General features: G+C 36.6%; 1 protein-coding gene across 1 annotated transcript in view; it reads right to left on the bottom strand.

Annotated features, from left to right (window-relative positions):
* ZFHX3 (zinc finger homeobox 3) overlaps positions 1-15,599 on the bottom strand; it is a 1,295,574-nt gene that overhangs the window by 948,675 nt on the left and 331,300 nt on the right. The window contains exons 4-5 of the mRNA XM_070613798.1: positions 5,675-5,766; positions 2,452-2,604 (exon numbers count right to left, since the gene is read on the bottom strand). The gene's annotated coding sequence lies outside the window, so the exon portion shown is untranslated. The remainder of the gene's footprint in view (positions 1-2,451; positions 2,605-5,674; positions 5,767-15,599) is intronic.

Genomic DNA, 15,599 nt, shown 5'->3' with positions numbered 1-15,599 from the left:
TGCACTATCTCAGCAGGTTTTCTAGAAGTTGACAGTGGTTCGCTCTTACACTGACTCTTCCTCCTTCCAACCCCCCACCCCCACCTCCAGAGTTAGGGCTTGTTTTCCATTTGTGTATTATTCTTGTGAATAAAATTATCCAATTAGGAAATCCATTTAAAGTCCTTAACAATAACAGGGAAAAACTAATGGAGTTGCTTTGGATTTTCTTTTTCAATAAATTAATGTTAGTGATGTTCTGTGGATTCCTAAGTGCTCATTTATATCATCAGGGTTATTGCACACATAACAATTAGTCCTAAATTTCTATACTGATTTGTCTATATGGTAGGAAGTCTGTCCTCCTGAACCAGCAGTAGCCGAGGACTCACCAGAAGAAAACTTACTGGCAGACAGAACGAATTTGACTTCCAAAACAAATAAATCAATGAAGTCTAAAAACCTTTGTAGTTTGTGTTTATATTCTTTTTCTTCTTTTAATTATAGGAAAGTTTAAAAAAAAAAAACACACACACACACATACCCCTTTCCTCCCCCACCAATCCTTTTACACCGACTCCGTGTATATTTGCAGGTGTTGCATTCAAAATAACCACAGGAAGAGGGGGACAATGTTCAGCTTTTACTCCTGCGTTCAGACCTGCAACGAGCCGCCTAAGAATTCGCTTTGTTCAGTAATCAGTCTGGTTTGGTTTTGTTATTAAACGGAGATAACACCGAATGCCAAAGATGAAATTGCGTTTTCTTTATTGTCAACGGTTGAAACCCTTGCCACCCCACCGATCCGGTGGAAGATTTTTTTTTTTTTGTAATAATAAAAATGTTTTTAATCTCGCTCCCCTCTTTTTTTCTTTTTCATACGCACAAGAAAACTGAAGCTCCATGAAAAACCTTGGTATCCCAGCCCACTGTGTAACATCACAAATTAGTAATCTCTTTCCTGTATGTTGTATCTTCCTTTTTAAATAAAAGCAAACGTGGAGCGCCGTTAAATTTTGACAGCCAAGGGTTTGCACTGATGGACCAAACAATCACGTGCGCTGGAGCTCCAGCACTGACCACTTAAAATTCAAATTTCACACTAACGATAAGTGTAATCATGGCAATCACCACCACCATCACCATCATCACAATAAAAAGATGCATTCTGCTCGCTGGTGACATCAATCAAGTGTGTGGTGAAGATCAGAAGCGCTCTCCCCTCTTGCTCTCTCACTCCGTCTGTCTTGCTGGCTCCCACCCCTCCCCACCTCGCTGCTGCCCCCCCCACCACACCCCCGCCCCGAGAAGTGATCACATTTAATTCATTGCATCATTATGTCATCTCCATACTAATCTCTGCCCTCACACCTCCGCCACTTTGACATGCAAATGAGCTAGAAAAAAGCCACACATTAATATAAAAAAGTCACAGCAATCATGTCTGATTTCCTGCCTTCCAGCCCCACAACACTCCCTCCAATCCCCACCTCTCCCCCCATCTCTCTTTCCAGCACGCTGTGCTGGTGATCACAAGAAACAACAGCAATCTGTTGAAGATCAGACGCTAAGACAGGAAGGTGGGGAGAAAGATACAACACATACACGTGTCAGCAGCGGCCCAGGCAGTCCTATTTGCATATTCACATGAGTTCCATTCTCAGATTGCTTAAGCAGGAAAGAAGTTAGGTTGCTCCCCCACCCACCTACCCTCCCAGATCCATAAAGAAACAGCTCTTGAGAAGGAGAGAGAGAGAACATATGAATGTAAAGGGAAAGAGAGAGAGAGAGAGAAAGAGGATATGAGCAGGGAGGGGGAACGGAGAGAGACATACACAGAAAGAGACAGAGAGAGGGAAGGAAAGAGAAGAGAAGAAAAGAAAGGCTGTCCACATCTGCCTTACCTCAGCTAGGCTTGCTTTCTGTTGCTCTTAAAAGGAATTCCCTGTGGTTCCTTTAGAATTTTTGAGAACCATCCTTCAGGGTTTTTACTTCTCTCTCTCACTCTCTCTCTCTCTCTTTCTCTCTCTCTCTCTCTCTCTTCCTCCTCCTCCTCTTTCTGTGTTGTGACTGGGTTTATAAAAAAAAATAAAAAGACAACTCCATGTTCAGCTAGCAGTCAAGAAGGCATCATGAAGTCCAGGGCTACAGGGGGAGGGAAGAGAGGAGGGGAGGGTCACAGCTTAATGCTTTACAAAGGAGAACCTGGAGTCTATGTTTTTAAAACATCCCTCTCACATACAATGACTAACCAAGACAAAAATACATGTACTATATGTATACACAGAGACACATGTACATTTTCACCAGTAACCCAGATGTCAAAAATGTTAAGATTGTGATGCAAACAAATGTAGGAAAATTATGAGTCATTGTGAAAACCCCATTGCGGATCCACTTTGCTGCTCTCTGATTGCAGAGGGGGCAAGGCAGCTAGGGGCTTTATTTGCTGAATCACATTTGTGGCAATACCTGGGTAATAAGGGACTGGCTTGAGATGGGGTTTCGAGCTACTGCGATGCGTTTCCCAGCTTTGATCAGTTTTCATCAGTACTTTTGTGGTAATGAAAATGTGTGAACATGTCCACAATTTTTTTCTTCTTTGCTTTCTTTTTCTTGCAACAACTAAAAAAGGGAAAGAAAGAAAAAGAAAAATGGCAATTAAATATATACGCAAGCTAATGTAAGTAATAATAATAGGGCTCTTTAAACATTCTTCATGAAGTGTAAAATTGGTAGGAATTAAAAACAGAATGATTTGTGCAAAATGCACCTGGTTTTCTAGTGGCCTACTGTATAATATTATCCTTATTGACTTTATTAGCTCCAGTGAAATGTTGCTGTCCCTCCAAGGAAGCTGCCTTCGAAGACAAGTGAGCCACTGCAGCACTGATGAACAGCAGCTGATGCAAGGAAATTAGGTGCTAGTCTGTTAAGTGAAAGGAATGAAAACATTTTCAAAACACAGCGAATGGCGTGTAGTTCAGTTCTATTTCTCAACCTGTTCATTTTAACCAGCAAAGACAAACAGGCACCTGATACTGTGAGAAACTTTAATAGAAATAGAATTCTAAAAAGTGGCCAGAGGGATGCTTTTGCAAATTGGTTTTGAACATTAATGCTAAACTTAAATAGTATGAACAATGTTTCACTATAAAAGGAAAAAAAAATGTAAGGTGAAGTTATAAGTCCCTAAAATGTATGCAACTGAGCTTTCAATAACTAATAGGGGCATTATAAAAAGTAGGATAATTATAAAAAGCAATGTAAAAATATGTATTACAGCATATATATGTACCAGGCACAAGGACCCAAATGCCGGTCATTGGGTAGATCATGATATATACCATATATGAGAGAATACCATTATATACGTACAGCTGACTTTGTAGGGGACGGAAGAAGGAAGGGAGGGAGGGAGGGAGGGAGAAGAGAGGAGTTTAAAAGATGTTAGCATTCATACTAATAAAGAACTTGAAGATCAGTTGTTGGGGATGGTTAAGGAAATGCCAAAATAAAAATTTTCTTTATTTGAAACAGAACTCTTGGCAGACACACATAAGAAAAATTAATTTCTCTGCGTCTCTCAGAGAAACTATGAGAAGAAAGATGTTTTATATTCATGGCCTGAATTTGAAAAGGGGGGAAAAAAGGTAATTTTAAGAATCTGACCCTAATGTACAAGTTACAGCTCTCTGCCCAAAATTGATGAAAAACATCTATGACAAGACTCATCAATGAGTCTCTGAAATAGAGAAAGTAACCAAAATATTAGACCCAGGAACGTTCTATTTCAATATTATCATATGAATTAAATGTAATCCTTGAAGCGACTAGTCCCTGGGGTCACATATTAGGGCTTCCCTCCCATCCCCACTCCCTTTTTTTTATTTAATAGAGGTCATCCAGGCTGAAAAGCAAAACCCAAATGAAAAGCATCTTCAGTGTGCTTATAACATGAGCTGCAAGGGGTCAGGCAGCGTCTTGTATGGCCTCATAAAAAATACATAACCAGACAGCCTAATAGTATTTCTTTGCATTCATTTTTGGATGGGGGATGGGGGATGGGCTAGGGAGGAGAACGGGTTGATGTCGGTAGCTATGATGAAAAAAAAACCAAAGACAACACAAAAATACATTTTTAAAAAGAGGATAGTTAATCTTTTTCTTTTGTGAAAACATATTAAGCGCAATTCTAAAATGTGATTGATTTACAAAATATATTGATCTCAATTTTTTAAAACAGTAAAAGGTATACAAATGTCTATCTATATTCCCTCCAATTTGTTTTCAGCTTGTCATGTTAATTGGAAGCCGACTTATGCTGGACCCTTCTTCCAGTTTTTCAGCACAGTAAATACTCATTTAAATACAGATTTATAAACTACATTTATTTCAGATGATTTCTAAAAATCAAACAATAATGAGAAAAACCACTGATGGGGTTTCTGCTTTAACTCAACACAGAGAATGCGTGCAGACGTACTACCAGAAGAGAAGAATGGGCAGCTCAGGAAAGAGAGAGGGAGAGAGGAAGAGGAGACTAACACAATTGGACAACAAATAAAAATAAACAGCTCTCAATGCTGGGGAGATGAGAGAAGCTCTAAATATATTCCTTCCCCTCCCCCTCACTTCTTTCCTCCCAAATATAGTCCAGAGATGAGTGACCCTGCCGGGGAAGATGGAGGCAGAGAGGTGACCCGGCACTAACCAGCCTGTTAGAACTAATAAGGTGTTCTCCTAAGGCACTCCACTGACATTAGGGCAGCGTGGAGATCACTCTCCTTGTTATTGCCCATCCTCAGCTTGAAATTTACTACTCCTTTGCATTATTAAAGAGACAGCTCGCATCCTCTATGGGACAGAGAAGATTTGGTGAAGATAAATAACTCTGCATTATTTTTATTTAAATGTTATGTTTGCACTCAGTAGTCCAGATATTAAAAATCTACGATTTTACAACAGAGCCACGTGAATCATCTGCCAATGGTGATTCCCACTGAGAGAGTAAAGAGGCAAGAAAAGAAGCCTGGTTTGTATTTTTATATTCCCCTCCTTCCCCACTCTCTTTGGGGCTCAAAGAAAAGGAGATATTATTCAAAGGTGCCTCATTTGTGTAGTAAGTTCAGCATGGCACTGAGATTCATGGTGGGAGTTCCCTACAAAGTTTTCATAAATAAGACTTTACTCTGTAACCGAATTTCCCACTGAGAACTTCATGGCTCTTAATCATGGCAAGGAGCATAAAAACTTTTAGAGTTTTTACGTAATATTTTTTAAGGATCAATTATCAATGTTCCCATGATAATTTAGTTTGCTTGAAGAGCTTGGTATTAGCAAGTTTTAAGGGGATGTGGAAGTCAGGAGATACCATCTCCCATCTAGTCCAGCGACCCCCAAACGGGATGCAGAGATGTTGGCTCATGAACAACCCAAGAGCATAAGTGTTTAATTAGGATTTTAGGCAAAAGTCTTATAACAAATGGCTTTCTTCCAAGATATCACAATGCAGAGGTAAAAAAATTTATTTTTCCAAATAATGATCATTACAACAATTGGTTAGAGAGAATTAAACAACAGACAAATGGGCATAGGGACGATTTTACTCATTGCAACCTTGGTTGTTTTTAATTTTGGTGCTGATAAATACAGTTTTTATTAAATAGTGGTCAGACTATGTCTTCAAATATACCTGAAAGGTACCTCTTTGGGAATGTACACAGGTGCAGCATGACTCCATCAAGAATAAATGCAGCCGGCAATGACGAGTGGAAGAAAGAAACACTGGAAAACAGAGTAATTGATGGTTAGTTAGTGAAGGCCTTGTTTTCCTTATAATTCTAAAGTGTTGCTTGAAGAATATGAGCATCTAAATATGGAAACCCAGGTATATTCCTATTTCATAAAGACGCGCACTTTGACCAGAGTAAATTCCTAAATGCTGTGATCTTTTGCATCCTCTCATATGCTAGCATTTCATCTTCACTGTAAGTAGCCACTAAACACACTACCTTACAAAAAGGAAACCTTCCACTCCTATTGGTAGTAATACTAAGTTAAAACAATCTCCAGCAAGATGACAGCATAGCTTTGAGTTGGGTGATAACGTAATCTGATAAATTTAACAATGGAAGGGAAGGACGACAAATTAATAAATATTAGCTGAATGCGCGAACAGTCAACAATCAACTGAAGATACTCAAGGAATCCTTTCATTACAATCTGTAGGAAAAATAATCATGAACAAAGCAACTTTACAAATGAACACATATCTTGAATGGAATTCTACTTGACTAACCAATAGAGATGACATGCTAAAATAAACTCCACTTAATGTTCAGTCTGAATTTGTAGCAATGATTTAAACAAATTGTTCCATATTGGTTTGGGGAAAATTTGTTTTTGCTGAAAATCTACTGCACTAGAGTACCCTCCAAATTTTTTGTCACTTTGTAAACTCATTCAGTCAATGATTCACTTCCAATAAATGGTTCATTAGTTCAGGTTCAATACTCTTTGTTGCAAAGCAATTGCCATGGAATAGGTATTTGCTGTGATTGGACTTACACACAAATAATCACCATTAGAATATTGGTATATCATAAAGGAAGGCACATTAAGGATCAGCATCTTCAAAAGAGACATCCAAGTAATAATTGGACAGGCTTCCTTCTGCTCAATAACAGCTTTAGAACACAATACATGTTTTTGGGTGTGCTAATTGGTGAGCCACCAGTTGAAAACCACAACTAGATCAACTTCACTTGCTTTGTGCAGGGCACAGTACCATTATTTCATCACACGCATTCAGGTGGCAAGATACTAGCTAGACGGTTCGGTCAAAACATGAGAATGACGCACTGAGAGTTAGGAGTCCTGTTCCAGCCCTGGCTTAGCCATTAGACTACTGTGTGAACTTGCACATATCATTTTACTTCTCTTGGTTCCAGTTTCTTTGAATGTAAAATGAGAAAACCACAGGCTTCTTGTCAATATTATCTGTTTCCATTCCTTTTTAAAATAAATAAATGAAATAATAATTGAAATACCCTTTCCTTTTAAATTGGAGGGTTCAAGAGCCTCCAAGTGTATGTGGAGTAAGCCTGAGGTTAGTGGCAATGAGTGTGCTCTGGACCCAGAACTCAGAGCCAACTACCAATGTCCCTGCCCATCACACAGTCTTAAGTTATCTTGTTCATGGTCATGTGGAGCTTAATGCATAAGCATCATGGACCTTAGTTAACGCCAAAAGCCAAAAAATTGGGGGGGAGGGATATTGAAATGAAAATTCCGGAGGAGATTAAAATAGTAGTAATTGTGCCAAATTGCCTCAAGGGGTTCAAAAAATATGTTTATCTGACCAAAATTCTTATATAGCATATAAATATGTCTAGTACTTGAAAAATGTTAAAATGAAATATACACACACGCACACAATTATATCCAATTTGGCTCTCCACTGGGACTTTTCAGTCAACTTGACTTCTTTGGAGAAGGGAACTCCAAATCTCCCTGATCTTATCATTTAAAGCACTAACACAAAAATTATAAAAATTACATTAAATTTTATAGCATAAAATCTAAGAATTCAAATTTCAGATCATGAAAGCAATTTTTGCCTCTTTTATACTAATCTACATTTCAATTCCAAAACTACATATGAAAACAATATCATTTTCAATTTTTTTGACAATTCGCTTTTTCCTTTCATAATTTCTTCTTTGTGAATTTAAAAAATATTTACCACTCACTCATTAAATGAAAAAGGCAAAATTTGTTTACATATATCATTAATAACTGTGTTAAAACAAAATTTATAATGTAATCCTTAATAATGTACTAATCTAAGATAAAATAGTTTTCACTTAAAATTATCTCTTCATAATAAGCCACACAAAAATTATGAACTAATTTTAAAAATTCCTAAGTGGGTTGACAAGATTATAAATTACTATGAAAATGATCCATGGGTCAAAAGAGATTGGGAAATGCTGATCTCTGGGTCTGCTTCAGCTCTAAAATTCTCTATTTTAAATGAGACACCTCTGACTTCTCTAAATTAGTGAAAAGTAAACCTGCAGAGAATGCCAAATCCCCCATCTTTCCCATTAGATACTTCCCAATTCACATGAATATAGCATATCAAGTTTAAAATCTTAAACATATAAAAATCTGGAAATGGAAAAAAACAGATAAGTGCATTTCCACATAATCTATTTGCTGGGCTGATAATTTACATTATTCAACCTTCCATCTGAGCTTAAAAATGTGTAAGACATTAGCCTGCATTCACTGTTGTACCCTGGTAATGAACTGGGTTTAAAATGTGCCTAGATTGCTAACTGAAATTTTCAGCAACATCATTCAAGTCACTGAGAATATTCTTTTAAGGAATCAAGCCGTGAAAGGAGCAAGAAAAGAAACAGGATCTCGAGACAGCCACGTCTTTGAACTCATGGATCAGAAGAGGAGGGGTAAGGCTGCTGCCTACTAACAGGGGACACTCAGAGCCGCTTAGTTCCTTACAGTAGCGTATGGATCTTAAAATGACATCATCTATCAAGCACTTAGTTTCCAGAAAGGACAGGATTATAATTGGCCCTGGACTTTAGTGATATGTAACAGGGGGTACCAACATTGTTCTGTGAAGAGCCAGATAGTAAGTATTTTAGGTTTTAGAGTCCATACAGTCTCTGTCACAACTATTCAACTGCAATTGTAGTGAAAAAACAGCCATAGACAATAGTAAATCGATGAGCATGGCTTTGTTCCAATAAAACTTTATTTACAAACACAAGTGGCAGGCAGGGCAGCCTACAGTTTGCCGAGATCTGGTCTATAATAACTTTTAAAATGATGCAACTAAAGGATGGAATAATGGGTGGACAAATTCAACAGAAGTGAAAGAACTGGAAAATCTTAATGATTGCAAATACATAAAATTTTAAACCCATTTGATTAGCATTTGGAGTCTATTTAGTATAACAACAACATATGTATACATACATGTTTCACTCTTTCAAAGTGCAATAAACTTACACTCTTTCCTTACAACTAACCCCCTGATGAGGTAGATCAAGTAGTGTTAGTCCCACTTTACAGATAAGGAAATTGAGGCTGAGAGACCCCGACTTTTCAAAGATCTCAGAGTTACTAAGTAGCACTAGCCTTCGCGTTTTCTGACACTTCTGATTTCTCCTTCAATGAAATTACTGTTTAAAACACACAGACACATACACACAGTTTGTTCTTAAGACAAATGAATGCCATAGAGTAAAAATTTACTACCAGAATTAAGGTGTTTATGAGAAGCTTAGGAAACAGCTAAAATTAGCAATAAAACAAGCTAAGTATAAAGTATCAATTGACAAATTTAGTAGGCCTCAGCCATTGAAGTTTCTTGTGCTAACCTAAATAATTTGCAATGTTACCTCAATTTTACAATGCTTTGGGAATCACTACCTTCTGTAACAAAGACTTCCATGTTTTTCTTTCGAAAAATCAATTCTACATATGGTCAGGGTAGTAGACACGTCCATTTCACAGTGAAACTTCCTTCCATTTCAATTCTCTTCATCCTGGTCCCTCAAAGCATTCATTCAAAGAACATATTCATGTACTATGCCAAAGTTTTACAAAATTGAAAAAATCTAAACACAAAATTATTCTGCTACATCTATCATGATATTCTTGTGGAATTCTTTACACTCCAAAGACAAAATTTCTCTTTTGCGGTGATAATTATCAATTGAGAGCCATTTTCACAGAATAAGACATAGATTCTTAAGTTATTTAATAAATTGAGCTTTTGATTTGACATCATGAAAATGACAGTGTGGTAGATTGATGTGTTCCTTTAATAGTTAGCGTCTAATGAGAAAAAAGCAAAGCCCAGCTTAATATATAATGATAGGTTCTTGCCAAATGACTTCACAGCACATTGTAGGAATGAAAGTTTCATGGCAGGTGGAACGGAGGGAATTGGTGGGAAAATTTAATCATCATCTGACACATACTAATATGGGCAAGCCAAATTCCAAAGAACCTTTACCATAATAGTCCTATTGTAATATCTCTGTTTTAAATTAATAGTGAGACTCCCATGTTTATTCATAAGAACTTGCAACAATTCATTCTCAAGAAATGTAGAAAATAATAGTAAAGAATTTTTCACTAAAGCACATTTTTAAATTTTTCAATATTGTATTTTGAGTAGCACTATCCAATTGATTCCTCTTATCAAACTGATGGATCAGTGATTTAAAATGAATTCAGTATGTAAAAAGAAAAATAACCAAAGAAATTAAAATTATTAAAATGATAATCCTATCAGGCTCAAAGTCCAAGGAATCAACTTAATAAGTAAAATATCAAATATGAAAACATATTTTTTCAATGATTAAATCTACCATCAGAGCTTTGGTTTCAGCAAAACATCACATAGAACATTAAATTAATGTTGTTAATTTAAACTTTAGTGGTTTTTATAGTAAATTTATATAGTAATCTGTAAATTTAGTTTAGTTTTATAGCTGTATAAAATCTTTACACATAGGAAATTAATGCCTAATTTAATGTTTGTCCAAATTTAAATGATATACCATATAAAATGGCTAAAAGTAATTTCCATCAAGACCAGGAGTCCAAGAGAAAACACAACTTTAACAAAAACCAGATTTTGTTCTTTAAGAGTTGGGGATGCCCAGTCCCTTTCTCTCAGGTGCCTTTTCTTCTCTCACAAGGGCTAGGATGGAAGAAGAACCTGTTGGAGCTCATGAAGGCTGGCTAATTTAAGGTCATCCCCGGCATGATTCTTGAGGTGACCTGGTACAGGTCTGACCAGTAGCCAAACTCTCCCCTCTGCCCCCAAGGATCCCATTTGCCTATTTTATGTGTTTCAGCACATCTAATGATAAGGTAGTGACTATTTTACGTGATTTTCTTACCATCACCATCTTTTGCAATTATCTTGAGATACACTCCAATTTCTCCTAATTTATTGATATCTCTTGTAAGGAGCTTCCAAAAAGAATAGGGTGAAATTAGAAACTGTTCTGTAACTTAAGAGAAACTCAGTTCAATGCAATTCAGTTCAATATATACCAGCCCTTACCAGGTAAAAGACATTTACAAAGCATTGAGGATAGAAAGCTGAATTAGGTAACAGTATCTACACCAAAACATGGAAGCAGATTTACTGAGGCCATCTTTCATTCACTATCCAGTGGCTGTTAAGATATTTCAAGCTACCAAAGGAAAAAAACTTTAAATTTGGTAGTAGTACTATCCATACAAATACAATGGGTTTTAAATACATAATATCAATAACAAAAGTGATCCTAGCAAGAGTACATGAGCATTTACTGTACTAGGCATTGTATAAGAAAGTTGTGTGTATCATCTCAGTTAATCCTCACAACAAGTTTATGAGGCAAGTATAATTGCTATCTCCTTTTTAAAATGGAGAACCTACAGCATTTATAGCTTGCAAAACACATCTAATTAGGTGGAAAGATGAAATTGCCACTTTATTAGACAAAAATAACTGAGTATTGGCAATTATCAATAAATGTAGTAGTTAATACACACTGAAAAAAATTTACAAGAAAGTTTGGTCTAAATATAACCTCTTGCAGTGTAAAAACAACCACATCTCAATTTGCCCATTTCCAAGTCACTAGTTCAACTACAACTTAACATATTACTGGTGGATACTTAATAGAGGATCGCTGTCTTCTGCATAGAATCCTGAAGTAGAGGGTGAAGATGGCTTTATATCTTAATTAGGAAGTTTGCAAAAATCTAAATATCTTTACTTTTCTCAACACAGTCAGGGAAGTTTTCCTGCTTCTTAAGTCAGAGCTCCTCCTTCAGTCTGATTAAGTCTTTGGGTCGTACTCTGCACCACGTCTGTACATGTGAGATTTTTAATTGTAGAAGAATACCACAAAACGTTCACCAATATTACAAAGACAGTGAAAGGCATGAACAACACTGTACTTTCATGTAGGACAGGGCCCCCTTTGCTTATCTTCTTGTCTAATATGCTACATAGTATCTTTTGTAAGTACAAAATTACCTGCTCAGAACTCATATAAGTACAACATAATATAAAAGGTACTTTTAAAAATGTACACAGGTAACCTAGAGATCATCTGTAACTGAGAACACTTTAATGCCTTGATCAACTTTCAACTCTTTAAAATAGATTATTCTTTAAAAAGTTTACTAAAAAATTCTTCAGAATTTTGGCAGGGCTACACTTAAACCATCTCAGACAAGTGAAAAACCATGACTGTGGTTTCAAGACTTTCAGAAAAAGAACTTGATACTAACCATTCATATGTTGGCGTGGTTTTAACAATTATCAAATTACTCCTTATATTTAGCCTAAATCCTTCATTATACATCATCTTAATTTCCTGTTATTTCTTTCTTAATGGAAAAGAATTATAATTACATTAAATGGGAGTGGGATAGACAGTTAGTCTTCTAAAAAGATATATCTGATGAGAAGCTGTTTAGTGCATACTGAGCTCATGAACAACTGTTTAGATAGTACATGCTATAATAGCTACCCAAACAATGTACAAAATTCAATGTACTGAGTCACATGGACCAAAATCTCAACAAACACTATCAAGAATTTCTCAAAAAAGCAAGCGAGAGCTAGAATCTTTACATTTAAGGAAGTTTCATACATACCTGGATCTCAGGCCTGATTGAGCATATGTTCAAAAAAGCAAGTTCTGTCCCTACTCCAGCCCTATAGTAGATGGTATCACATAGCAGTTTTACAAGAACATTGTCCTCAAATTGTTAAAAATTGAGAAATCGCATGTAGATTACTCACCCTAGTGAGCCCACGGAGCCCCAGGACTGCGGTGGAAATATACTGATTCTGGCGTGAAAAGTTAATTCCCTACTTCACTGCTCTCCTGCCAGGTAGTTTTCTTGGTTCTCCTAACATTCTATTGATTTCCATTGATTTAACTTGCTTAATTCTAAGGTGTATCTTGAAATGGACACTTCGTTGGTTTTCATTTTCATTGGTTTCAACAGACTCTACTTAAAATGTGGCACAGAAGTAAATAACTTAAAGATCAACTATGGGTAATCAGAACTTCACTTCTAAAACTGAAAGCTCTTGTTAAACACCCTTGAAAACAAAGTTGGTGCCTCATTTTCCTGGATCATAATTCACATAGCACAGTGACTTATGAAATATTAAACATTTTTGATAAAACATCAATATTCTTTGTTTTACATCAAAATTTCTGTGCCTGTAAAATGTTACCACCACATCCTCCCCTTATTCTCTTTCTTTGCATTTTGATATTGACAAAATGAAACTTGGATTATCACAATTTTGTCATACTGCACAGTGGCTGCTATCAAAATTATGGAACCATGCTACAGACCGTTTCCTCTAAGCACCACCATCTAATTTGTCAAGTCCCGTAAAGGAACCAAGGCATCTGGGAAACAGATGGAAAAAAGCATAGCTTAGTAGGAATGGAAAAGAGATTTCAAATGAAAAGAACTGGAATAAGAAGGAAACCTGAATAGAAATCGGAGTCATATATCCAGACTGGGACAGAGCTTCCAGTGAGAGGACAAAAATCAGAGAAAGAATGGGAAAGATAAAGAAACAGGACACGGAAGCGGGGGGGGGGGGGGGGGCGGGGGGGGTCAATCCCAAGAGACATAAAGTATAATATCACTTATTATGGCCATTCAATTTTATAATTTTCGAAAATGAATTTTTATCTTAATATGCAGAATAGTCAGTGTGTGGGTTCTCTAGATGATGAGGAGGGACTTCTTAACCTGGATGCTTAAGCCTTAATAGGATCATTAATGAGCATCAGGAAGTGCAAGAATCCTCTGAAATACTTTGCAAAACTTGAGGAGTGTACAAGTGTGTGTGCATAAGTTTCATCAGATTCTCAAAGGAATCCACAACCGCAAATAAGTTAAGAACCATTGCTTTAGAAACCAAAGCCACTGTATATCCATCTCCCTCTGACATAGGTGGAAAAGCACCACAGTGACTTCCATCAGTGATTTCTCCTGCAGCTTTCCTTATGGGTCAGGGGACTTATTTGAATTACATGTCACCAACTACAAGGGAGGCATTCATGGTCACATTTACTAGAATGAAAACTTCCCCTCCACTACCCACACTGAACATAACATGCAAACAGATACATTCAGAGGCATTTTGATAAATAATGTACTCTAGAGGGTTAGGGCAGAGCATCTTACAGTCAAGGGAAAGGTACCTGAAACTTCCAGTACAAAAGAAGGATGTTAGCAGAGAAGAAAGAATGAATGCCATACTTAATGAAGAGGGTAAGAACTGAAAATACTAGACATGAGTTCTGTCTTTCATAATGCTGCAGAATAATTCAAATACTTCTGTTACTATCAGCTAACCAAAACATTGGGGATAAGCAATGAGTGTATACCACTCATCTTAAGTTTATGAATTTCTTGTGACTGACACTCCATCATCTCTCTCTAGAAGTATTTATATTGGACCAGGCATGGCAGATACGGTATTGGTGGGGTAGTGTTGTAGCTGCCTTTGCCTCTATATCTTCCTTGACCGTAAATAGAACTTTTCTTACTGGATCTGTCAATTAAACACCCATCATCAACAATTAACACCTACACTCACACGCATACATTTACATACATGGCGAGAGAAAACATATTCAAAAGTTTTGAAAAACAGATGTAGATACAGGAATTGGTACATTTCTATCAAACCAACTTTACTATAGTTTTCAGTGGCGGGCCCTCAAATGATCCCATTCTCTTGTTTTGTTCTGTTAGAAGCACTGAAGCTCTCTCAAGGAACTTACTTTGTGTCATTTTAGAACATACTTTCCAAAGGAATCCCACTAAAGAGTGGGAAATGTGTATGTCAAAGGTACAGATCCATCAGCTGCTTTGCATGCTGAACTAAACTAGCTATCAACACCATTGGAACCCTCTCAAAAGTATGTGCACATATTAAATACCTAGACCTTTCAAGATGTTTGAATAAGAGATTACGCCTTGTATTTAACACTCACACCAATTTTAAATATTCAGGCGGAGATAGGGTGGGTATGAGATGTCCAGGAGTTATCATCAGGAAATATCTGATGACATCATGAAAACTCTGCTAACCTGAAAGTAATTCCTATCAAGATTTACAAACCAAGAGGACTGAGCTTCACCAATGTAGAAATAGAGATGAAAACCAGCAGGCTTCTGGTCAGGAAAAAGAATCTGAATTGCACATGAAAATACTGTTGTTCAGGCTACAAAAACATTCAATTTTTGATTTTTTACATTTGATTTTTACCTGATCAGAAACCCCATTAAGCTAAATTTTGGATACAAGTTGACTAAAATCAAAACACAAAAGATGGGAAGCCATCAACAAACTAAAAAGACAACCCACCAACTGGGAGAAAATATTTGCAAATCATATATATGATAAGTGATTAATACCAAAACATATAAAGAACTCAATAGCAACAAAAAACAAACAACTCAGTCAAAAAATGCACAGAGGATCTGAACAGACATTTTTCCAAAGAGGCTATACAGATGGCCAATAG

This window comes from Equus przewalskii, chromosome 3 (assembly GCF_037783145.1).
Source record: "Equus przewalskii isolate Varuska chromosome 3, EquPr2, whole genome shotgun sequence".
NCBI lineage: Eukaryota > Metazoa > Chordata > Mammalia > Perissodactyla > Equidae > Equus > Equus przewalskii.
The sequence above is the reverse complement of the archived record's forward strand: the minus strand, read 5'-3'. Positions and strand labels throughout refer to the sequence as shown.